The following is a 24,805-nucleotide window of genomic DNA, read 5'->3' as shown; positions in this document are numbered from 1 at the left end:
CTGCACTAAGTATTAGGGATAAAAAAAAATTTTGTTTAATTAATCACAGTAGGGATCTAACTGATTTTAATTGCAGAATTTATTTCTTATATTATACACCACATATAGCCTTTGACCACAAGGTCCTTGGCCACAGTAGTGGTGTTCAGTGGTGCACCCCCGAGTTGGGCCAAGTCATTTTATCAACGAGAAAGAGAGAAGAAACTCGGGTGGGGTGCACTCTAGATCCCCTAACTACAGTTGTTCTGTTAATTTAAATTATAATTTTTTTGTACATTTTTTCTGCTGTGCACATTTTATTTTTATTTATTATCAAAAATTATTTTTAATAAATATTAGTGATATTTAATTACTGATATTGCTGTGTAAAGAGTTGAATATTCAAATCCCAGCGATTTCTGTAAAGATAATTAACTCAAACACCGGTATCTCAATGATCACACGCAGGCTGCCGTGTGAACAAGCCCTGGCGAAACGTACGTCAAATCCATCTCTGCCGATCACGTGGGCGCTCACGTGACCGGCTGCCCCGTCTCCGTTCAAGCCAAGAAGAATACCTGCGGCAACGAGGAGACGCCGTTTCCACGTCCAGACCCGGTAATCGGACCCCCCATGGTGCGGACGGTAGACTCTTAATAGAGTCTCCTGTCTACCCAGTGGGCAGCGGTCCGTCTTTCTCTATATATTTGTATAAGTATCTTGGTTTTCCATATGCATGCCGTCTCTGCCACAGTTAAAGACCCACATATACTGCTGTGATTTACATTCCCTTCAGTTATAAATAGCATGCCTACTGGCCTTTTTGTGTACACCTAATCTGCAATTATTATTGTGATACGGGTTACAATTAAGGTATAAGCTAATTATATTTACTGCTGAAAAACAACACCTCTTTTCCAGTTACTAATAGCGTACATCCTGGTTTTGTATGTGCACTCAGATTGTATCTATCACTGTAAGATTGGAGGTGCCGTCAATTTGGGACTACACTCAGCCTTTTATTTGCGCAGGCAATATAGTGAGACAAATGGCTAAGTACGCTTGATGTTTTATATGTGGGAATGAACACATTGTGCTGTTGAAAGGGGCTCCCTCTCTCTTGTTTTTTTTTTTTTTTTTTTTTTCCCGCATATTGCTAACCCATTGTGGTTATTCAGTGTGGGAAAGTGGCTGCAACCCATACATAGGAGATACATAGTTGCAACTGAGAGGGATCAATTGATGCATGATCACATATGTTACAAAATTCTCCTGTCTTGAATAGCTAAACTTTGTTGCTATTTAGATTGCCAGGTGATGCTTTATCCTATAAGACAGGAATTCCAACCATTAAGGACAGTATAGAGATATATGCCGACGGCCTGTGTCCACTTTGTATATATGTAAAATATGTGTATATACTTTATTTTGTTTTGGTGAGTGAATTTTCTGTTGACCCATGATTAAAACCTTACCATCACTCCTGTGAGTGAAACACCGGTAAAACCTATGGTGCATATGATAGGGTGATATGATGGTCATTATAAGTGTGAATTATTACCACACCGACTCTTTCATGAAAAGTGGACACACACCGTTGAGATACCGGTGTTTGAGTTAATTATCTTTACAGAAATCGCTGGGATTTGAATATTCAACTCTTTACACAGCAATATCAGTAATTAAATATCACTAATATTTATTAAAAATAATTTTTGATAATAAATAAAAATAAAATGTGCACAGCAGAAAAAATGTACAAAAAAATTATAATTTAAATTAACAGAACAACTGTAGTTAGGGGATCTAGAGTGCACCCCACCCGAGTTTCTTCTCTCTTTCTCGTTGATAAAGTGTCTCAAAGAGTCGCCTAAACTCTGTCAGTGAGGCGCATCTGAGGTATGTGCCCTTGCACGGCCTCAGAAAAATCCGAGTGCTGCTGAAGTCAGGTGACGGCCGTCACAACCTGATCAGTAAGCAGCGGGGTTCCGTCTGCGGCGGAAAACCCGTTAGGCGCAACCAAACATAATCAAAATACAATGGTAAGTGGGGAGAGGGTAGGGGGGACACCCCTGAAGGGTCCTGAAGAAGCTCTGCGAAGCGTGCGCCGACCGCTCGCAGTGTGTCCCCCCTACCCTCTCCCCACTTACCATTGTATTTTGATTATGTTTGGTTGCGCCTAACGGGTTTTCCGCCGCAGACGGAACCCCGCTGCTTACTGATCAGGTTGTGACGGCCGTCACCTGACTTCAGCAGCACTCGGATTTTTCTGAGGCCGTGCAAGGGCACATACCTCAGATGCGCCTCACTGACAGAGTTTAGGCGACTCTTTGAGACACGGCTACGGTGACCGCCATCAGGGCAGGTAACGGAGACGCTCTCCACACCCTGCACCGGGAGTAATTTCCAGTATTAGTCTCAAAGCCTCTCTGTAAAACCATTTGAGCGCAAAATCCTGAACCCGATCCCACAGTGGATCTCATTGTCTAAGAAGGGTTATCAAAAGGTTGCAATCATTCACGAATTATTGTCTGTGTAAATATCAAGTCAATCAATCTATACCAGTGATTGATACAACGGTTGCGCTAACAGGGATTTCGCATCACACGAATAATAGGACTTAGTAGTCAATCTCCCTTCAGCACACACGAAGTCGATACATGTGAACCCGATCTCATGGTAGATCTCATTTTCAGGGTTACACATGAAGTACAACTGTTCTTGAATTTAACAGCAAACCTTTAAGTGGGGTTCTCCGTGGTGCATACACACCAGGAGACATCTATAATAAAAATTTCCAATTTGTCATTTGTATTACAAATCCGGGGCACACTGCATGAGGAATTCTTCCTCTTTTAAATCACTATTTGTGTTTATCTGTGTGTTAGTGTGTTTTTATGTTCGCAATCTTTTAAAAGCATCCTTTATTAAAAGTTACATTTTATCGTACATTCCTTTCAAAGGTGCACCATACTGGACATTCTGTGCTTTCTCTTTCTCTGTATGCTCAAAATTTATGTCCCACGGTAGCACACCCTTACAGGTTGACTCAAGTGAATCCCACACGAAATAACCTATACAAGGGTCCACCTGAATGAAAACGATACTATATTTCCCTGTGCGACTGGTACAAACCCTTGCTCTGTTTATTCCCTGTAGTAATCTATGTGTGCTACAATAATACAGTAGCTATCAATAATTAAATAGAAATGTGTGCAAATTGTATTTAGTCTTTGGCCCTTATTCTGGTTCACTCACAAAGGCAAATTCCTTCTCAAATGGACAAAACTATGTGCACTGCAGGAGGGTGGGGGCAGATGTAACATGTGTAGAGAGAATTCGATTTGAGTGGGGTTTTACTTCAAAGTGACATCTATATCGCAGTGTAAAAATAAAGCAGTCAGTATTTTCCCTGCACAGAAACAAAAAAACTCACCCAAATCTAATTCTCTCAGCACAAGTTACATCTGTCCCACCTGCAGTGCACATGGTTTTGTCCATTTGAGAAGGAATTTGCCTTTGCGAGTGAACCAGAATAAGGGCCTTTGGGGGGGATGCTTTAACATCTGCACCCCCTTACCGCCGCACATCGACGGCTACCGCTGACATAAATATAAGATAACATTTATTGTCATTGATACACAATATAAAACTGAGCAGCAACGAAATTACATCAAAGACACACAGAAAAGAACAGTTAATAATTTTGGTTAAAATCAGTAATTGCCATAGGGAAGAAGCTATTTCTCATTAGTAGTTCTAGACCTAAGACATCTTAGCCTTTTTTTTTTATGGTAAGAAAGAAAAGATGTCGTAATAAGGATGGTAACAATCATGCATAATACTTTCTCTCTTCCGACGGCAGTTTTTAACAAAGATTTCCTCAACAGAGGTCAGATAACAGCCAATAATGGTCGCTGCAGTCCGAATCACCCTATCCAGTTTCTTAAGGTCTTTTTTTGTGCTATTTCCAAACCACACCACAATGCAATATGATATGATGCTTTCAATTACACCCTTATAAAACCTAATCAAATTTTCCTGAGAAAATTTAGCTGCTTTGAGCTTTCTCAAAAAAAAATAAACGTTGGTGAGCTTTCTTGACCATCATAGTAATATTTACAGACCAGGAAAGATCATGTGAGATAGTAACCCCTAGTAACTTAAAATCCATAACCCTCTCCACTACCAGGTCATTAATCTGAAGGGGCTCTAGTTCCGTCTTCCTACCTCGCCTGAAGTCAATAATAATTTCCTTAGTCTTACACAAATTTAATAACAGGTTATTTCCAGTGCTCCACTTGACCAGGTTATCAACTTCTTCTCTATAAGCCCTCTCATCCCCATCCCTAATGAGTCCTACTACCGTAGTGTCGTCCGCAAACTTTATAATTAAATTGGTATCCGCCTGCGGATAACAATCAAAAGTAAAAAGAGAAAATAAAAGCGGACTCAAAACACACCCCTGTGGCGTACCTGTACTAATCTTGATAACAGAGGATACAAGTTCGCCAAGTTTCACTTGTTGAGGTCTATTGATCAGAAAATCTAAGATCCAATTGCATAATGTCACAGAAAACCCCAAACTGCGTAATTTATTTATCAATATATTAGGAAGAATGGTATTAAACGCAGAACTATAATCTATAAAGAGTAGTCTAACGTATCCGTTTGGTTTGTCTAGATGGGATAGAGAGGAATGGACCACTGATAATAGTGCATCTTCCGTTGATCTTTTATCGAAATACCGCATATGCTCTAAAATATACGATAATTATGGCAAAAGACAGCTCTTGAGTTAAGAGCTGTCTTTTGCGGTGAGCCGGCGCCTCCCCCCGCCCTCCCTTACCCGGCTAATTTTACTGCTGCTGCAGGGAGGGGGGGGCGGGCTCTCCTCCTCCCTGCACCCGGGTGATGATTTTCAGTGCAGGGAGAAGGTCACAGGTCCAGGCAGCACAGCGCTGTGCTGCCCGGACACAGGTGAGGGGGAGTCGGCACGAGTCGGCGGTGGTCAGTGCGGAGTGGCGTGGGTCGCGTTAAGAAGCCCATAGGCTTCTATGGGGTATCGCCAGCTTTTGCCGGCTATACCCCCGCAGCGAAAACTCGCAGTGTGGGTTTTACTGCATATCAAAATGCGGTAAAAACCCAGATAACAGGGTTTTTACCGCATCTCTGTTTTAGAGAATCTCTCCCTTTATCTGCTTGTAGGGATAACTACCATCTTAGAAAAAGTCACTGTGTTCTGCATGTGGATGTTGCGTGTATTGTTTTGAATGGAGAAATTGTGTTTAGGTTAAAAAAAAAAAATTATCCATGAAAACCTGAACTATGGCAATATGGAGCCAATTTGCATATTTATGTTCCAACAGCAAAAGCTGAGCAGAATATGAATTTATATTATAAGCATAACCCTGTGTGAGAGGAGTTTTCTTTGTAGATCAAGTGGGCAATTTTACTTTGTAGATGAAGGAGATGACTTCTTAGCAAATATAGGGCTTCATTCCGCATGAATCGATTTATAAGAATTCGCAGTGGACTGTGAGGAGAAAGCCGCCACCCAGACAGAAAGAGAAGATAGCCTTGCTAAATTGTGAGATTTTCAAATGCATCGCTAATTGCAATCCATTCACAAATCCATACTCAATTTCCGACCATTGAGGAGTTTTTACCATCTGTGCAACTGTGAGTACAGGTCACAGGTAGGTCTGAGGCTTCTGCTAATCTGATACAGGGTGGAAGTGGTCATCGCTGATGTCACAGACCTCCTTTAAAAACACCTAGACACGCCTGCTTTTTTTCAGACACACCCCACAATTTGTACGACGCTGGCTTCCTGTCAGTCAAGCTCCAGCCACATTGCAATTTTCATTTCAATCGATATGCATTTTCAGTCTCTTTTTCCCCTCATGAAGCTACAATGCGTATGGTACAATAATTGCTCTATTTATTCATTCTCTGTTGAGCATTCCATGCTGAATTAGCCCCATAGTTATAAAAATGATGTTTATATTAGCCTTAGAAAGGGATGATAACATACATAGACATAAAAATTGTTTATAGACATGGCAAGTAATAAATAAATATCTATAATAAAGAATATAAATGGGGCTTATGCTTAAATGAATACAGGCTAATTACAAGAGGAGGGTCTTATTTTCAAATATGGCATATGGGTTACAACCATCCAGGGGCGGATTGGGATGAAAAACCAGCCCGGGAAATTTCTAAAAGCAGCCCTACAAAAGGGGTGGAGTCAAAGAAGGGGGTGGAGTCTTTTAAAGAGGGAAAGGCAGGGAACCCCCTAATCAAAAGCAACAGCTCCCTCCCGCCTTGTACCACACACTCCAGGACTGAACTGGGACTAAAAATAGGCACTGCCATTTACAGCACATGGGCACACATGGCATCAGCATCTGGCTCCAGGCATAGACTCTTCCCTAGGGAGATGTGAGAGTGAGAACAGGAACAGAGGAAAATGTAGGAGGAGGAACAAGGGGAGACGCAAGAGGAGGAAAAGGGGGAGACTTAAAAGGAGGAGTAACACAGTGGCGCACGCAAGGGGTGTTTCTGAGTACCCAGAAACCCCCCCAAGGAGTCTAAGTGCGCTAGGCTGAAAGCTGAGGGTCCTCTTTTTCCATGGGTACACAAATTTTAAAAATCGGACCTTGGGAACTGGAGATATCGGACTTCAAAGCAGTGGTCCCCATCCAAGCCTGTTAATTGCTTTCCCAGTCAGATATTTCAGGTTGTTTCTGACGTAGAGTTTTTCTGAGGGTAGATTCCAAAAGCTGAGACTCTCCTTCTTTGATCGACACTAGTAGCTTGTCTCTACTGTTCCCAGAACCAGAGATATCAGCCTTTAAGCAGCTGGTTACTGCTCCAGCTCCGCACACCTGGTATGTAGTTTTATATACTCGTTGGCAGATTGCTCTGCCTCCTGAACTCTGATCCCCTAGTCTAAGAAATCTATTTCCGGGAACTGGAGATATCTGCAGTCAAGCAAGCTGTCCTCCCACCAGAAAATTATGAATAATAAGCCCACTCCACTATACACCCCTCCTCTGCGTATTAAACATTCTCTACCACCCTGGAAGTTATGTATCAGGGCCCCTTCATTCAGCCCAATGCCCCCTTCCCCCACCCCATCTCCCACCATCTGTGCAGTAAAGGGGTAATTAGTGGAAATTACTGATCCAGGCCCTACATGCTGAGCGGTTGATATAATACCCCCTACCACCCGCGGGACATCAAAGCTTTCCCCACACCTACCACTGGAGGATCGGTAGGGGCCCCAATACATTGCTATGCCCAGGGGTCTACACTGCTGTTGACGCCCCTGTATGTATGTGTGTATATGTATGTATATGTATTATTATTAATATACATTTGGTCTATCTATAATACTTTAACTGACCCGGCATATACTGGGTCACCTAAGTGTCTATCTCTGTGCTTTGCTCCGCCCCTCTGGAAACCCCCTTCTGAAAATCCTGCGTTTGCCCCTGTAACAGGTAGAGAGGAACGGAGGCACTTCAGATGAGGAGCAGGGAGAGATGAGAGAGGAGAAGGAACAGGGGGAGGCCTGAGTGGAGGAGATGAACAGGGGGAGACATGAGAGTAACAGGGGGAGACGTGAGAGGAGGAGAGGAACAGGGGAAGCTGTGAGAGGGGAAACAGGGAGACATAAGAGGGTGAGACATGAGAGGGGAACAGGGGGAGACATGACAGAAGAAGGAACACGGAGAGACATGAGAGAAGGAACAGGGGGAGAGGTGAAAGGAGGAGGAACAGGGTGAGACGTGAAAGGAGGAGGATCAGGGGTAGAGGTGAAAGGAGGAACATGGAAGATGTGAGAGGAAGAGATGTAAAAGTAATAGGTGGGGATGTGAGAGGAACAGGGGGAGACTTGAGTTGAGGAGAGAAACGTGGAGATGAAAGAGGGAGCGAAGCAGGGGGAGATGTGAGAGAAGGAGAGGACAGGGGGAGATGTGAGAGGAGAAGACAGGGGGAGATGTAAGAGAGGGAGAGAAATGGGCAGACATGAGAAGAGAGGAACAGGAGGAGACATGAAAGGAGGAGGAACAGGGGAAGATGAGAGAGGGGGAGGAATAGGGGAGTGACTTGAGAGGAATATATATTTGTACCACTGCTTCCAGCCACACAGAGCAAGGCTGCCCTGCATCATATATTAATTATTACTTTTGTTGATGATCCTCAGCTGCGTGAAAAACTCCTGCGTTGCCTGCTGGGTAGAGCCGCCCCTAGCCAATTGGGTGACCTAGGCTAAATTTTGGCTGGTGCCCCCTAGCCCTACTGCTAGTTTCACCTATGTTTCAAAACCCTTCTCCCAGCAAAGGCAGGGTTAAGCACTTGGAGGGGGGTTAGGGTTAGGCCGTGGGGTGGTAGCAGTGCCAGATTAAGGGGGAGAATAGGGGGTAAGTACCCTAGGGCCCTACTCTTTAAGAGAGCCCAACGGCAAGAGCTGCTGCACAGGGATGACTCTGCCCATATTTAGGCTCCACCACCAGCGGCAGGGCTTAACATGGTCATGGAGAGGTGGTAGAACTCACCTTTCCTACCTACCCCCCCTTCCCCTGAAGGGCTGGCGCTCGTGTGTTTATTGCCCCCTACAAATTATAAGCTGTGCCCTACCGCCAAAATGTTATAAAGGAATAGTGCACGCTGAAGGTGCACACCAAATAAAAAGGGTGGAGTATCACAAGAAATTAGTTTTGTCATTGAGTAGTACCCCCAGTTCAAATTATTATGCTAGAGTAGAACAATCCTATTCACTTTGCACCCATACTGACATTACATAGCACAGTGACCCATAGTCACATTACACAGCACATGTTGACCCATATTCACATTACACTGCACGTAGTGACACATTCACATTACACAGCGCGCAGTGACCCATATTCACATTACACAGCGCGCAGTGACCCATATTCACATTACACAGCATGTAGTAACCCATATTCACATTACACAGCACGCAGTGACCCATATTCACATTACACAGCACGTAGTGACCCATAGTCACATTACAATGCACATAGTGACCCATAGTCACATTACACAGCGCGTAGTGACCCATAGTCACATTACAATGCACATAGTGACCCATAGTCACATTACACAGCACGTAGTGACCCATATTCACATTACACAGCACGTAGTGACCCATAGTCACATTACGCAGCGCATAGTGACCCATAGTCACATTACACATCACATAGTGACCCATAGTCACATTACACATCACGTAGTGACCCATAGTCACATTACACATCACGTAGTGACCCATAGTCACATTACACAGTACGTAGTGACCAGGGCCGGCAACAGAAATCTTGGGGCCCTGTACACTGATATTTCTGGGGCCCCCCATGTAATCTCAAACCCACACAACCCTCTTCTGCATGTACCAATAAATATAAGACACAGGAATACTAGAAAAGAGTCGGGGATGTCAGAGATTCCAGTCATCTGTGGCGGCTGGGCTCACTAGCAGTCAGGGCGCGTAGCCTGCGGTCATAGGCCTGCACAGCACATTTTATTAGGGGGTGCACCGTCATAGGGTTGTGTCCAGCACCACCTATTGGGCATGTCAAACACTGCCCAATGGGTTGTCTAACACCGCCAATCAGGCGTATCTACCATCATCTTTTGGCACGCACTACAATATAAAATGTCTCTCAGCCACACCATAATCTCCTATTTTGGTTTTAATCTTCTCATTACTGTGTAACAGTACATGCAAATAGAGTCACCAACATATATGGATGACACAGGTGTGTAGTGATATGGGTGACGCAGGTATGAAGTGATATGGGTGATGCAGGTATGTAGTGATATGGGTGATGTAGTGATATGGGTGATGCAGGTATGTAGTGATATGGGTGACGCAGGTATGTAGTGATATTGATGATGCAAATATGTAGTGATATGGATGATGCAGGTATGTAGTGATATGGGTGACTCAGGTATGTAGTGATATGGATGACGCAGGTATGGAGTGATATGGGTGACGCAGGTATGTAGTGATATGGGTGACGCAGGTATGTATAGTAGGGTTGCCATTGATTTAATGGTGGCATTAGCAATGGAAGGTAGCCCTCCCCTCCCCCAAACCAACCTGTTTGCTTGTTGTCTTGTATGGGCTGCTTCCTCCATGCAGATACCATGGCAGGTGGGCGGGCTGGAGACACGGTGCAGTGGGCGGGATCGGTGGTGCTGCTGGAGGCTTTGGGAGAGGAAAATAATAAAAGTACCAAAAGCAGACAAATATAAATAAATGCAGCAGACCACCCATACCATATATCCGTAAGAAGACAGAAGATACATCAGAGCAATATCACCCCTCCCCCCCCCCCCCACCTCCGAACCCAACCCCCGTGATTGCTGAGCAAACAAATAGTGCAGCATAACACATGAAACATTCTTATTCAGTCACATAAATGCCTCAGGGTGCCCATTAAATAATAATAGGGTGATGCCATGAAGCGCCCCACCTGATGTGGGGAGGAGTGCAAGAGGAGGGAAAAGGGACCTGCATACTCCTGTTCCTACTGCGCATGCTCCAGAAAAAAAAAAGCAGACCAGAAAAATCGCAGGTATCAAATAACGCACAACGCTAATATACATAGAAAAATGGTGCATGCTGGCAAAAAAAATTATGAAAAAAACGTGAATGTAGGAGAAAATTATGCAACTTTTGAAAACATATTGGTGAATCTCGTCCTTTGTGCGGCGGTGTGCAGGCAGGAGGCTCGGTGCGGCAGTCAGGCTGGAGGCTCAGGGGCAGACACGGCTGTTTCTCTGCAGCACCAGCGTGACCCCAGACGTCACACAGTGCACAGAGCTGAGGAAGGGGGTGCTGTTGCAGCGGATGGTCATAGACACTAGTAGTCTCCTCTCCAGTGTCAGACTCCTCACGCACTGACACAGCAGCCGGAGAGACCCGGTGGCGGCATGGGCACATGGCTGAACACACAGTTGGACTGAGCCAGGCAGCGCACAGGGGCGGGGCGGCATGCACAGTCTGCACAGTAGGGGCCCTTCAGATCGCTGAGGCCCGTTACACATGTCCCCCTTGACCGATAGTCACATTACACAGCGCGTAGTGACCCATAGTCACATTACACAGCGTGTAGTGACCCATAATCCCATTAAACAGCGCGTAGTGACCCATAGTCCCATTACACAGGTCGTAGTGACCCATAGTCACATTACACAGCGCGTAGTGACCCATAGTCACATTACACTGCCCGTAGTGACCCATACTCACATTACACTGCCCGTAGTGACCCATAGTCACATTACACAGCCCGTAGTGACCCATAGTCACGTTACACAGCCCGTAGTGACCCATAGTCACATTACACTGCACGTAGTGACCCATAGTCACATTACACAGCCCGTAGTGACCCATAGTCACATTACACAGCCCGTAGTGACCCATAGTCACATTACACTGCCCGTAGTGACCCATAGTCACATTACACAGCCCGTAGTGACCCATAGTCACATTACACAGCCCGTAGTGACCCATAGTCACATTACACAGCCCCTAGTGACCCATAGTCACATTACACTGCACGTAGTGACCCATAGTCACATTACACTGCACGTAGTGACCCATAGTCACATTACACAGCCCGTAGTGACCTATAGTCACATTACACTTCACGTAGTGACCCATAGTCACATTACACTGCACGTAGTGACCCATAGTCACATTACACTGCCCGTAGTGACCTATAGTCACATTACACAGCCCGTAGTGACCCATAGTCACATTACACTGCACGTAGTGACCCATAGTCACATTACACAGCCCGTAGTGACCCATAGTCACATTACACAGCACAAAGTGACCCATATTCACATTACACAGTGCGGAGTGACCCATAGTCACATTACACTGCATGTAGTGACCCATAGTCACATTACACTGCACGTAGTGACCCATAGTCACATTACACTGCACGTAGTGACCCATAGTCACATTACACTGCACGTAGTGACCCATAGTCACATTACACAGCCCGTAGTGACCCATAGTCACATTACACTGCACGTAGTGACCCATATTCACATTTACATTACACTGCACGTAGTGACCCATATTCACATTCACATTACACAGCACGTAGTGACCCATAGTCACATTACAGTGCACGTAGTGACCCATATTCACATTTACATTACACTGCACGTAGTGACCCATATTCACATTCACATTACACAGCACGTAGTGACCCATATTCACATTCACATTACACAGCATGCATTGATCCATATTCATGTTCTAAAATAAATCGTTTCTGGCTTTGGTACTTGTGTAGTTTCACGGCGCCAGTAAATCGCATGCGATTTGATGTGCGATGCAATTTATTACCTGTTCATACCCCCACTATCCACTACAGCATAGAGCTGATTTTATAAAGTGTGGCGAGCGCAGCGAGCCACCGAACCCGAAGCGCGGCGAGCAGACACGGATTACTTGTATTCCACGGCCGCTCGCCACACTTCGGGCTCAGTCAATACATGTCAAGTAATCCGTGTCTGCTCGCCACGCTTCAGGTTCGGTGGCTCGCTGCACTCGCCACACTATATAAAGTCCACTCTATGCCGTAGTGGATAGTGGGGGTATGAACAGGTAGTAAATTGCATCGCAAATCAAATCGCATGCGATATCGCACAAGTACCCTGGCTTCAATCGGAATGCAGTTCCAGCTCACTTAACCCTTGTGTTAGTGCCAACAAGGGGTCACTCGACCTGGGCGCTGGATTAGGGGGGAACTAAATTACATTTGGCCACTGCCTGTGGTACTCTTGGCTGACTGCTGACCACCACCCAACTCAGAGTCCCACTGATGCTATCCCAATCCCGGCCCTGCCCGAGGTCCCTGTTTGTATCTGGGGGGATTTGCGGTTCCCTTCCTCCTGTTGCGCAGTGCAGATGACATCATGACACTATCAACCGCACATGCGTGTGATGTGGGAGGAAGAGCTGGCAGGGCGGAGAAGGTGCAGAGAGGTCGGAGAGGGACAATGGTAGGCCACGCTGCGCACGTCTTAAGACAAAGCTGTGCAGCAAGCCAGGGACAGACTGCCAGGGATATAATAGATAGTTATCCTTGTACTACAAGTCCCAGCATGACGTCTGTTTCTACTAGCAGTCTATCAGCAGCTGCCAGAGGATCACAGGCTATCTGATCCTCAGCATGTAGGTATACATGAATGTTCAAATTTGGATACTAATAGAAACTGACTGGTCATGCTGGGACTTGCAGTGCTAGGATCATTGTAATTACTTTCAATAGCCAACATATATATAAAAATGATACTTTTTGTGGTGTTTTTGGTGAGGAGGGGGGGGCAGTATTAAATTGCTGCTGTGCCCCTCTCCCTCATGTCAGCACAGTCCATGCACACACACAATCACACACATTACCTGGCTTCTGAGGCCCACACAGCAGCCAGCTACAGTGCAGAGCAGGGCCAGGCAAAGTTGGGGGCGTGGCCTAATCACGGGACCCCCCGTGACCACGCCCCCTTGCGGGAACCGTCGCTGCAGCAGGAGCCCAGCCCAGGAGCAGGTACCGTTCGCCCACCTCCCCAGTAGGCCGGCTCTGCTGCTGGGGATCAGCACTACCAACACTACCAAAGCACCGCGGGAGGAGCTGCTTGCGGCCACGCATGCGCAGCAGCCCTCCCGCGGCCATCTTTGATCAGGGAAAAAAGCTGTTGTCGTGGTTAAGCAGTCCGCGGCCCAGACAGGGGGAGAGCGGCCGGTTATGGGGTCCTAAGGACCGGCCGACCGGGAAATGTCCCGGTTTCCCGCCAGGCCAATCCGCCCCTGCAACCATCCGAGTAAACTGCCACCTCGGGAGCCAGTTGCAGTCCACTTCACTGGCTGTACTGTAACTGGCAGAAACTTCCCATTGAAGGTTCAACCTGCCAGTGACATACAGGTCATGCTTCCACAGGGAAGCCACTTCCACTTCAACTTCCTACTTTATGAGGTTTATATGGAACATCAGGATCTAATGCAGCCCACACACGCACCGATCCCGGCGTGCGTTGTGGGCTTAACTAGCACACACAGCATCGCATTGTATGCCTTGTGCATTCGATGTGCATGCGATGCGATGCTATGCTAGAAAAAGCTAGTACAAAAATTATGTGCAGCACATACTTTTTGTACTGTGCGATGAGGTGCCACGGGAGCGCGCACCCCATCGTACAGCATCGCACCGCCGGGATCGGTACGTGTGTGGCCTCCTTTAGGTTTAGAGCAGCAGCAGCAGGACTGATTAGATCCAGTCCAGGTTTTTCCTAATATCTCATGAGAATCCTATTTGGGATAACTAACAACACCTGTGGTTTGCTTTTAAATATCTGTTCAGGGCAGGGGGGCAATGGTCCCGATATATGGTCATTATTGGTCAACAGGCAGATTGTTGACATGAAAAAAAGTTGACGTGAAAAAAAGATCGGTGTCGTTTTTCATGATGGGCATAGAGGGAGAATATAATAGTGTGCTAAGTGCAGCGAGGCACCTTGCCGAAGCACATGCGAGTGCAGTGAGCCATGTGAGGCAACATGGCACACTAATACAGTGTCCACCTAAAATTTTAGAAACTCATGTCCACCTTTTTCCATGTTGACCTTTGGCTTGTGTCGACCATGTCAAACTAATGCATGTTGAAGGTGTTGACCTTCTGCCTGTTGACCAATAGTGGTCAACCAATTGATCTTATACTTGTGACCTAATGATTCAAACCCAACGTTTTTTTGTCAGTTAGTGGCTGGGCAATAGGTTTGGTGTGTGAGGTCTATGCTGGAGATCTCTGGATTGTGAAGCCTGTGAATTGCCTGCTGTAAAACCTGCTAAGCTGCAATCTGAATGGTCAAGCTATAGGAACCTGTATGCTAAGTAAAGGATGTAAGAAATTGGTCACTGCAATAAGTACAGTGGCGCGTAAATATGTTTTACAATCATGGATAGCTCCAAACCCACCCACTCTAGACTTGTTTAAAATTAAATTACAACATATATTTTTTATGGATTGGTTGAAATCAACATTACATAAAACTCAGCTAATAACCGGCATCTTTGCAACATGGGAGACCTACATTAGCACCCTTCCTACTGATTTCCAGGGCAGAATCAAATGCTCTCTTCAAAATACAGACCATTAAAGTACAACTTTATTACACACTGAGACCATCCATTCTGATACGTTGGTAGGTATCTTCCATCCATTGGTCCTGAAGAAATCCAATGTGGGTACCTGTTGAATTAAACCATACTCAAGGGTGTCCTGCAGCTTAGATTTAGTCCTCTTCTTTCCAAGTAGCATCCAGGGTACAGGCTGCCGACTCATATTTCTATTTAGCGGCTATATATATGAATGCTGCAGAATACCATAAGCCATCGGCCAAATACAAATTTATAAGTATGGCAGATTATTACATCTGTCCTATATACAAATCGTATTTCGGAAATATACGCCCATTGACAGTCGTATGCATTTGTATTAATAATACAAATACGACAGTCGTATTCGTATTCTTAGTAAATTTCCCCCTGTATGTCTTCCTAAAACAAGCTTACCAAACACATAGATTCCCATCATAAGGTATGTGTAGTACACAATTATGAATCAGATATTATGTACTGTAAATAATTTTGTTGCATTCTGTAATTAGATTTTAGTGCTGTTCGTGGTAAACACAGTACTAAAACTATTGTAATCTAAGCAAAAATACAGTACACTAAACATAGAAACATAGAATTTACATTAACAGCGGGTAACAACCACATGGTCGATCTAGTCTGTCATAAACACATGTACAAACACACACATACACACGTGCACACACAAACGTACACTCACACACACATACACACTAGGGTTAAAAGAATAATGAACATAAAAATGTAAAATGTACCTTGAAAATTGTAACAATACAAGAAACTAAGAACCTATGGGAGGTTGGAACATTTATAAAGTATTTGAAACCTGAAATAGTCTAATTAGAAGTACAGTAGCAGTTTCAAAAACATTCCCCTGATTTAGGTGACCCACCTGCAATATCGTAGTGGGATAAGATATTTCAAATTTCAATTAAAAAAAGAATAATGTATTATAGAACAGAGGAAAGTTGAATGAATATATTGGCATTGATTTAAATGAGCTTTTACATTGCTGTATGCATTTATAGAATTGAAATCTATGGAAAAAAAGCAAATTAATAAGTTCAAGCAAAAAATGTGAAAAGAAGCTTAGAAAATGCATTAGAGATTTGCGGCTAGATTCACAACGTGGCAAATATTGTAAGCCGTAAACTCTCAAGTCGCTTGATCTTGAAAGTGGCACTGATTTTAATGTAAAGTATTTTGGACTTGGTATTAGGGACACTTCAAATAAAACAGCATATTATAATCAAATAATCTTTAGGACCAGTAAAAACAGAGACGAAGCAGACATGTGGGATTAGGGTAGGGTAGCTCACAAGTAAAAACAGAAGGAATATCCTCTCTGACCTCTTTCTGGTCCTAAATTACTGTATCCATATCATTAAAGATATTGTAGGAGAAGAGATTCCTGAGGGTCCAGAATTGTGAATTCTTTGCTCATTTCAAATTATAAAAAAAAAAATCTCTTTTACATCATATGAATATTGCTGCCAATTAACCCCTTCAGTGACATTTTTTTAAGTGAGCGCTCCCCACAGGGCAGGTTTATTCTGTAAAGACAAAAAACAAGAATGCAGAGCCCTGCGCCACGGATAAATAGACAATTTTAGACCAGTAAACCAGACTTATTTTATAAATACTGCCCCTTCCCGTCTATTGCTGCTGTTCTGCGGGGGATAGCTCAGTGCCCCAAGTACCAAAAAACGAGAAATGAAAACATAGAACTGTGCAATATAGGGGATAAACAGTATTAGCAGTTTATTTGCTCTTTATAATTGACAAGACATACATCACATCAAACATACATATAAAAATAGGTATTCATATTAAAAGAAAACGCAAATTATGCACAACCGGTTGTGACTATATACAGTATGTGCCTATGCACATCCTTGCTGGCGGGTCGCCAGAACGTACGCGCTGGCGACCCGCCAGCAGCCTCGCCAGCGAGGAGACTGAGACGCGCGTGCGTCTCACGCGCACGCGCGTCTCAGTCTCCGTCGCTAGCGTGGCGGAAACCCTGTCCGTCTCCGCCTCAGGGAGACGGACGGGGTTAGGGGGGGGTTAGGGGGGATGCGGGCAGGCGGCGGGGACCCCGGGTTACCGCCGGCAAGCCGGCGGGGACCCGGGGAAACGTTTGGAAGCGCCGTCGGAAGGGGGCGCGCGCGCCTCTCGTGCGCGCGTCCCCTTCTCACGATCGCCATGGCGCTGGCGGGGGATGGCGGCTGGCGACGCCAGCGCCATCCCCTGCAAAGATGGGAAAAGACCCATCTGTATATAGCATGCAGAGATTTTGTTAAAAACTGATCATGTTAGTTTATAAATGCACTTTCCTTGAAGGTAATAACAGCCAGGTTAGAGTATTGTTGGCTTATTTGAAATGGCTGTAAGCAGTCTGTTATGGGCTCAGTGGCTAGGTTTGTTTAGAGTTGTTTATGTGAAATAAATTGATACTGTCCAGGTTATATGTCTGGCCAGACACTTTATGATGAGGGTACCTTACAGCTGCCACCTGTACAGATGGAGCAGGTCCCATCTTTGGCCGGCGCTCGCCAGATTTCTTGCACTGGCGAGCGCTGGCGATAGAGACTGGGACGCACGTGTGTCTCACACGCACGTGCGTCCCAGTTTCCTGTCGGCCGTGGGACGGGAACCCTGTCCGTCTCCTCTTCAGGGAGACGGACAGGGTTAGGGGGGGTGCGGCAAGGCGGCGGGGACCCGGGGCGACCGTCGGCGAGGCGGCGGTGACCCGGGGCGATCGTCGGCGAGGCGGCGGGGACCCGGGTCCAGCCCCGTTGTAAGGGGACGCGCGCGCATCTCGTGCACGCGCGTCCCCTCCGGCAGCTGGCAGGGGATGGCGGCTGTCGAATCTTCCGCCATCCCCTGCAAAGCTGGGATCCGCTCCATCTGTATTTCCTCTGGCCTCCCAGTTGATGGTGCTGAATCACCTTTGCAGACCACTATATCCGGATGGTGTCCCTCTGGTGCAATATTATAAAATTTTATAATATTGCACCAGAGGGACACCATACATAACGCAACCATACCATCTATCCCAAGGCGACTCCGGATGTAGTTGTCTGCAAAAGTGATTCAGCACCATCAACTGGGAGGCCAGAGGAAATACAGGTGGCAGCTGTAAGGTACCCTCATCATAAAGTGTCTGGCCAGACATATAACCTGGACAGTATCAATTTATTTCACATCAACAACTCTTAACAAACCTAACCACTAACCCCATAACAGACTGCTTACTAACCAGTCATTTCAGTTAAGCCAACAATACTCTAACCTGACTGTTATTACCTTCAAGGGAAGCAGTAGCGTAAGTTTGTGCTAGTTACCCGGATGCAAGATAAAAATTGGTGCACCCTCCCCACAACTTATATAAATATATGTTATGTATATTATGTTTAAAATAACAAGAGTGTGACATCTATAGTCCTGTTAGGAGGGGGAGTCAGCTACAGAAAAATTATAGACGCATTTCAATTGACTAATTCAAACTGCAGGGGAGAAGAGGTGCCCTCTTGGGAGCAGGAGCCCGGTGGCAGATGACTCCATTGCCTCCCAGAGTTCTGCCTCTGAAGGGAAGTGCATTTCTAAACTAACATGATCAGTTTTTTAAAAAAAATCTCTGCATGCTATATATATAGTCACAACCGGTTGTGCATAATTTTTGTTTTCTTTTAATATGAATACCTATTTTTATATGTATGTTTGATGTGATGTATGTCTTGTCAATTATAGAGAGCAAATACATTGCTAATACTGTTTATCCCCTATACAGTATTGTGCAGTTCTATTTTTTCATTATTCTGGAGAGTGCTCCCTAAAATATAAACCCCAGCTGTGTCTCCTGGGGGCGGGCAGTGCTGCTGTGCACTATATCAGCTACTGTTCGGCCCTACCTGAGCGCTTGATCTTGAAAGTGGCCCTACCCCCCAGCAACCCAGCTGTGTGCGGTGTGATGTTAGCAAGTTCATACTGTACAAAGCCAGGAGGAAGGAGCCGGGGCCGGGCGCCAAGGAGAGGGAGACATTGTCAATCCCAGAAATTTTACGGGAATGCCAGTGTTACCAATGAAGCATCGCCCGGAAAATTTTCAAGATTGCCAGTGAAGGGGTTAAATGGTGTTCTAGCTAATTTTTGCTGCCAATTAAATGGTGTTCTCGCTCACCTAATGTTAAAGATCTGATAACTCATTTGGATAGCTATAGGATGATGAAAGAACTCATGATGCTGAAAGACACCTGCTGAGGGCCACCCAGCATGCAAAGTGCCTCTCAGCAATGCGATTGCAAATTAATTGCAATCACATTGCAGGGCTCGTCGAATTAGCCCCATGGACTGCTATAATCTTTATTCAGTAAACTTCTCTATGATGACATGGAGAAGCTAAAACAGGAGGCAGCCCTCAAAGGCTTTGTCTGTCTCGCCAGAGATAATTAGTAACAGTTTTTGACAGCTTTTGGGCTTGGTAGATAGGGTGATGCTATATTTCTGGCAAAAACACATAATTTTTAACTGAATTAGAGGTTTTAACTCTATGATAATTATAATTCTTATTCAAGCAAATTTGACCAAATTTAAAGGGAAGATCTCATTTTTTTTTTTTTTACTTTTTGTCACAAGAGGGACTATCGGTGAACCTTATAGTATTATAAGAAATCAGACATCATTTTAGAATGTTTCTTTCATGTAAGGATTTTGAGGGAAACCCAACTAAAGTTAACAATATTCAGTTCATTAACAATACTATACATTCATAGTAAATGATTAACACACTTAAAATGTAGATCTATAGAATTCAAATAGGGGAGCCAGACCTACTGCCATACTGAGTCCCAGCTGGCAGGTACTTGGCAGCGTTTGGGGTGGTATTTGCCCTTTTTGAATTCTGGACTGTATTAAAGCCCCACCTTTAAAGCCGCTAGTGGTCAATAGTCAGCAAACATATTTGCACTTTACTTGTCTTGATTTTTCTATTATGGTAATATCCTGGGGGAACAGTTTGCCATGTTAATCGCTGTCTACAACATTTGCTGGCAAGTATTCCAAGTGCTAGTCCAAAAAGTTGGATTTTCAAAGACATGTTACATCTCTTGGTCTTGTAAGAGTTTAAAGGTGCCCATCCACTACTTCAAAAAGGTATCCCATGCGATACCCCGACAACTCACCTGGTAGCACCTGGGCGACTGAACCACATACGATACATTGTAGAGTATGTGGTCCTTTTGCATACTGTGTATCATACATGAGCCTACTCCTGGATGCAGGATTCGATGGATCCTTGGTGCAGCAGGTCCCATCTCCGGCTCCGATCCAAAGAGCACATAACTGCACATCGGATCAGAATTGTAGACAAAACGCATTTGACACTTTTAATCCAATTTCTTGGCCCGCTCCGTTGAAATCGGATGAAAAGGGCCCAAATTGTACTAGTGGATGGGCACCCTAAGAGTTTAGAAGATTGTTCACTATTCCTCCATAATTGTATGCCTTAAGGTGCCCATACACTGCAATGTCTTGAAGCAGTGTACAGACACCCGATACCCTGCGAGCCGCCGGAAGCTTCCCGGCAGCAGGGACGCATGCGATCCGTTGTGATGGATCACATGCGTCCCTGCTTCCCACCTGCCTCGCTGCCAGGAGGAAGGTCCCAGGATGGTGGTGGGACAGCCAGCAGGTCCAACCACCTGGTCGGGTCTGATGCGCATGGGACTGTGCATCAGACACGATGGCATGTCAGGGAGAGACGATTTGGTCCGATTTAACGGGCCAATTGGTCGCAACCGGCCAAAATCTGACCAAATCATCTCAGTGTATGGGCACTTTTTCTCAAGTATGTAAGTACAAGTCCACCTCAATCCATTGCTTTAATAATGTTCTTCATAAGGCCAAGCTTTATTTGGAGTGTACGTACTGTAGATATACTTTTACCATACTGACAAGTGGTGTACGGACAATTTTCTTCTCTCCCGAGGTTAGTCATATTCACTTTGACCACTGATTCCTCTGGTCTCTGCTATCCCACTAGCAACGAAAACTGTAATTTGTGAAACCATGCTGTAGCCCAAGCAAAAGAACCATGCATTTTAAGTCACCACAGACCTTCCGTTTGTATTCTAAATGATTTTATCCAGCAGGAGCTTCAGGCTCTCATAGATTTTGTTCATAAAAGCAGCATGACCTAGTGGTACTGATGGAAACATATTTCCACTGTGGAGAAGCACAGCTTTCAAGCTAACTTTAGGAGAATCAATAAACCAGTCATCTGTTTTGTACTACTGACCAAGTGCTTCCATAGCAGAATTGACATCATTGCAAGTTCATCTTCAAGGGAAAAGAATTCCTTAGAGTCAATATGCCTATATCTAAAAGCACACATACTTTTGTTTCTTTGTTTCTTAGAGATTCTAGTCTTTCAATCTGGTAACTAAAAGTTCTGCTTATCTTTTAGAATGTGCCTTAACATCCGTGGTGTAACTATAAATTTTGCTCCCCCGGCCTGCCAAAATGTTTGTGGCACCCCACTGGGTAAATATATATATATATATATATATATATATATATATATATATGCTGGAAATACAAAAGATATAATACATATTTAAAAATGGTATAGGGACTAGAAGGAGAAATACATGAATAAAGCTATTAATATAGGCAAGTAGCGGAACATATTATAGCTAATCTGCTTATTAAGCCCTTTAGAAGAAATAACATAGAATTTAAATATCCAACGCACCTCGCATTGTAAAAGTTTCAGCGGGCGGTTACCACCTCTTAGAGAGGCAGGTACACAATCAATGATACGGAACCTTAAACTGTGTTTACACTGTAAAAAATGTTGAGCGACCGGCTGGTCTCTTTGTCCTTTCTCTAATGCAGCAAGTATAGCACTTCTATGCTGTGCAATGCGCTCCTTTATATATATAAGCAGGGGCAACACAGGCCCCATCCCCATTATCAGGGAAATACAGCCCCTCTCCTCACAGAAGGGGAACACAGGCCCCATTCCCACTGCAGGTGCACACAGGCCCCATCCCCACAGCAGGGACACACAGCCCCTATCCCCATTAGCAGAGGCACACAGGCCCCATTCCCCAGGGGCACAGATGTTGGCAGCATGATGACTGTGTAACTCTGCTGCCCACAGGGAGGACAGGGCGGCTGCTGCAAAGAGGGAAGCTGCAGGTAACAAGAGAAGGGAGGACCAGCGCAGGAAGGTCGGCAGATGAGAACTACAAAACTCCCCCTCACCTCTATTTCTCGATTCCATGCAGTAACTCTGGAGGGGATCCCGTGTTTGTGAGTGGCCGACAGACGGCAGCAGCAGTAGTTCCACTAACTGTCAATGACAGTCAGCTACTCAGCCAGCATGTCAGTGCGCCGGGCACCGGCGCCCACCACAGATAGTTTGTCAGTCTGTGCGCTGTGCGGGTGCCGGCGCCCACGCAGCCCCCGCTGCCACCCGCTCACCCAGGCGGCAGCAGGGGCTGCCTTACACTAGCTACGCCACTGCTTAACATAGAATCCATGAAAAGTTCACAGATTGGTGTGTTAACCCCTTAGTTATCATGGATATTATCTTTGAGTCTCCCCAATAAGTACTGTAATTGGACTGACTTCTTGCTCAGGGGATCAATTGCTAATTGAATTTCCCCTTAGTAAGAATTGTTTATTTGTTTAGACATCACTATTATGACTCATGGGGAGGAGGGACTGTAGGGAATTCTGTTGTTTGGTCAGCTCCCATCTAAGCATGTTTTCTAGAAACAAGCAGTCACAATACAATTGTACAATTGTCATGGTTAAAGCCTGATTATCTGTAACATGGAGTCGTGAAAAGTACGTTTGAGGTGTCTACTGTACGTGTTTTGGTCGTGATAGAACGCATCGCCCCGGAGAGGTATGAGTTTTGTTTAAAAATCTTTATTTTTGTATTTTTTATTTTGTTTTCATTCTGTTACTATATTTTAATTATATCAAAATGTTTTTTGTTTTTTAGAAAATGTATTTTCTAAATAAACTGCTTATATTTAGTAACAATTTAAGTGCAATGAAAAGCTTGGACAAGTTGTTATTATAATTATTAATAATAATAATAATTATTATTAATAATAATAATATCCTTTATTTATATGGCCCCACAAAATAACCACAGCACCCAATTTCAGAGTGCATAAATGAAAAATCAAAACAGTGAAAAGTGACTGACTGTACAATTGAATACAATAGAGGACAAGTTCAGTGTACATAAACATACTGTAGCTGCAGGAATAAGTAAATATCATGGTTACCGAAAACCACAGGAATTGATACCATAATAGATGATTTAAGTAATTGTAAGAAGAGCACATAAGGGAAGAGGGCCCTGCTCATGGCAGCTTACATTCTAAAGGGAAAAGAAAAGAACATGCAGTTTACACTGACATGTACTTTCAGGGGTGGCAGTGGTGTATAGCACAATAATGAACAATGGATTTTAACCAATATAAAAATATATTAAAACAATATAAAAAAACAATATAATAATATTCACATATAAGTGCACTTTATAGGTTTTTCATAGCAATTGCAATTGCATAACAAGACATACAAGACATACAACAAATAACATATAGAGGCTTTATAAGCACAATAGCTTGTATGAGGCTGGATAAATTCAAAGTTATTAGAGGCATCAATTAATCACTTGTTTTAGCAAGGCTTTATATTTACCAGTCCCGCACAAATATGAGAGGTGAATCCCAAAGATGGTATATCCCGCTCAGTTAGTGTCCATATCCTCGGATACAATCTTTCCTCTGCATAATTAGAGGTGCTCTCCTGCTGAGTATGGAGAGATGGAGTGAGCTTTGCAACACCAATCAATGTAGCAGCTGCTCTGGCATGTGCAACGGCAGCGATGAATTGCGGTATCTGGATCAGGCCTTCTCAGGATCTGCAGTAGTCAGCAACAAAACGCGTTTCTCCGCCTTTTTATCAGCGGCTTCCTCAGTTGTGCCGACATTAGTACCTGATGCGTTATTTATAGCAGTCCCATTCGTGGGGTTGTTTTAGCCGCACTTCCGGGTCTGCGCTCCACGCCTCGCTTTCAAATGGGCATATTTATAGCCTCTCGCGGCCATCTTTAGATGTATGGTACCATATTTATTAATATAAATTTATCACTGTTTATAAGTAATAAATCTTTTTATAAACTATGTGGAATTAATATTATATACATATGATATTATATGTTATTTGTTAAATGTTGTCTTGTGTTGTGTATGTTGAGGCTATACTGGTATGAGGCATAGGATATTGGCATCATTTAAATAGCAGGCTTTCAAAGGAAACTAAGTAGAAAAAAAAGAAAAAACGGCTCCCAAAATGAGGCTATTGAAAACGAGGCTTGGAATACAAAATAAAGATGGCCGCGAGAGACTGATAATATGAGAAAATTTGGTACTCTTTACCTAGCACGGCGCCCACGATTTTGATCGTGGGCATCACAGGTAAAAAAATCGCGGTCATCGCGGGCATTGAATGCACTAAAAATCGGGTGCGACGCGACCGACGCGATGCCCGCGATTTCCCTTAGGGAACAATGTTAAATGT

Source organism: Crinia signifera, chromosome 2, assembly GCF_055691185.1.
Source record: "Crinia signifera chromosome 2, ASM5569118v1, whole genome shotgun sequence".
NCBI classification, from domain to species: domain Eukaryota; kingdom Metazoa; phylum Chordata; class Amphibia; order Anura; family Myobatrachidae; genus Crinia; species Crinia signifera.
The sequence above is the reverse complement of the archived record's forward strand: the minus strand, read 5'-3'. Positions refer to the sequence as shown.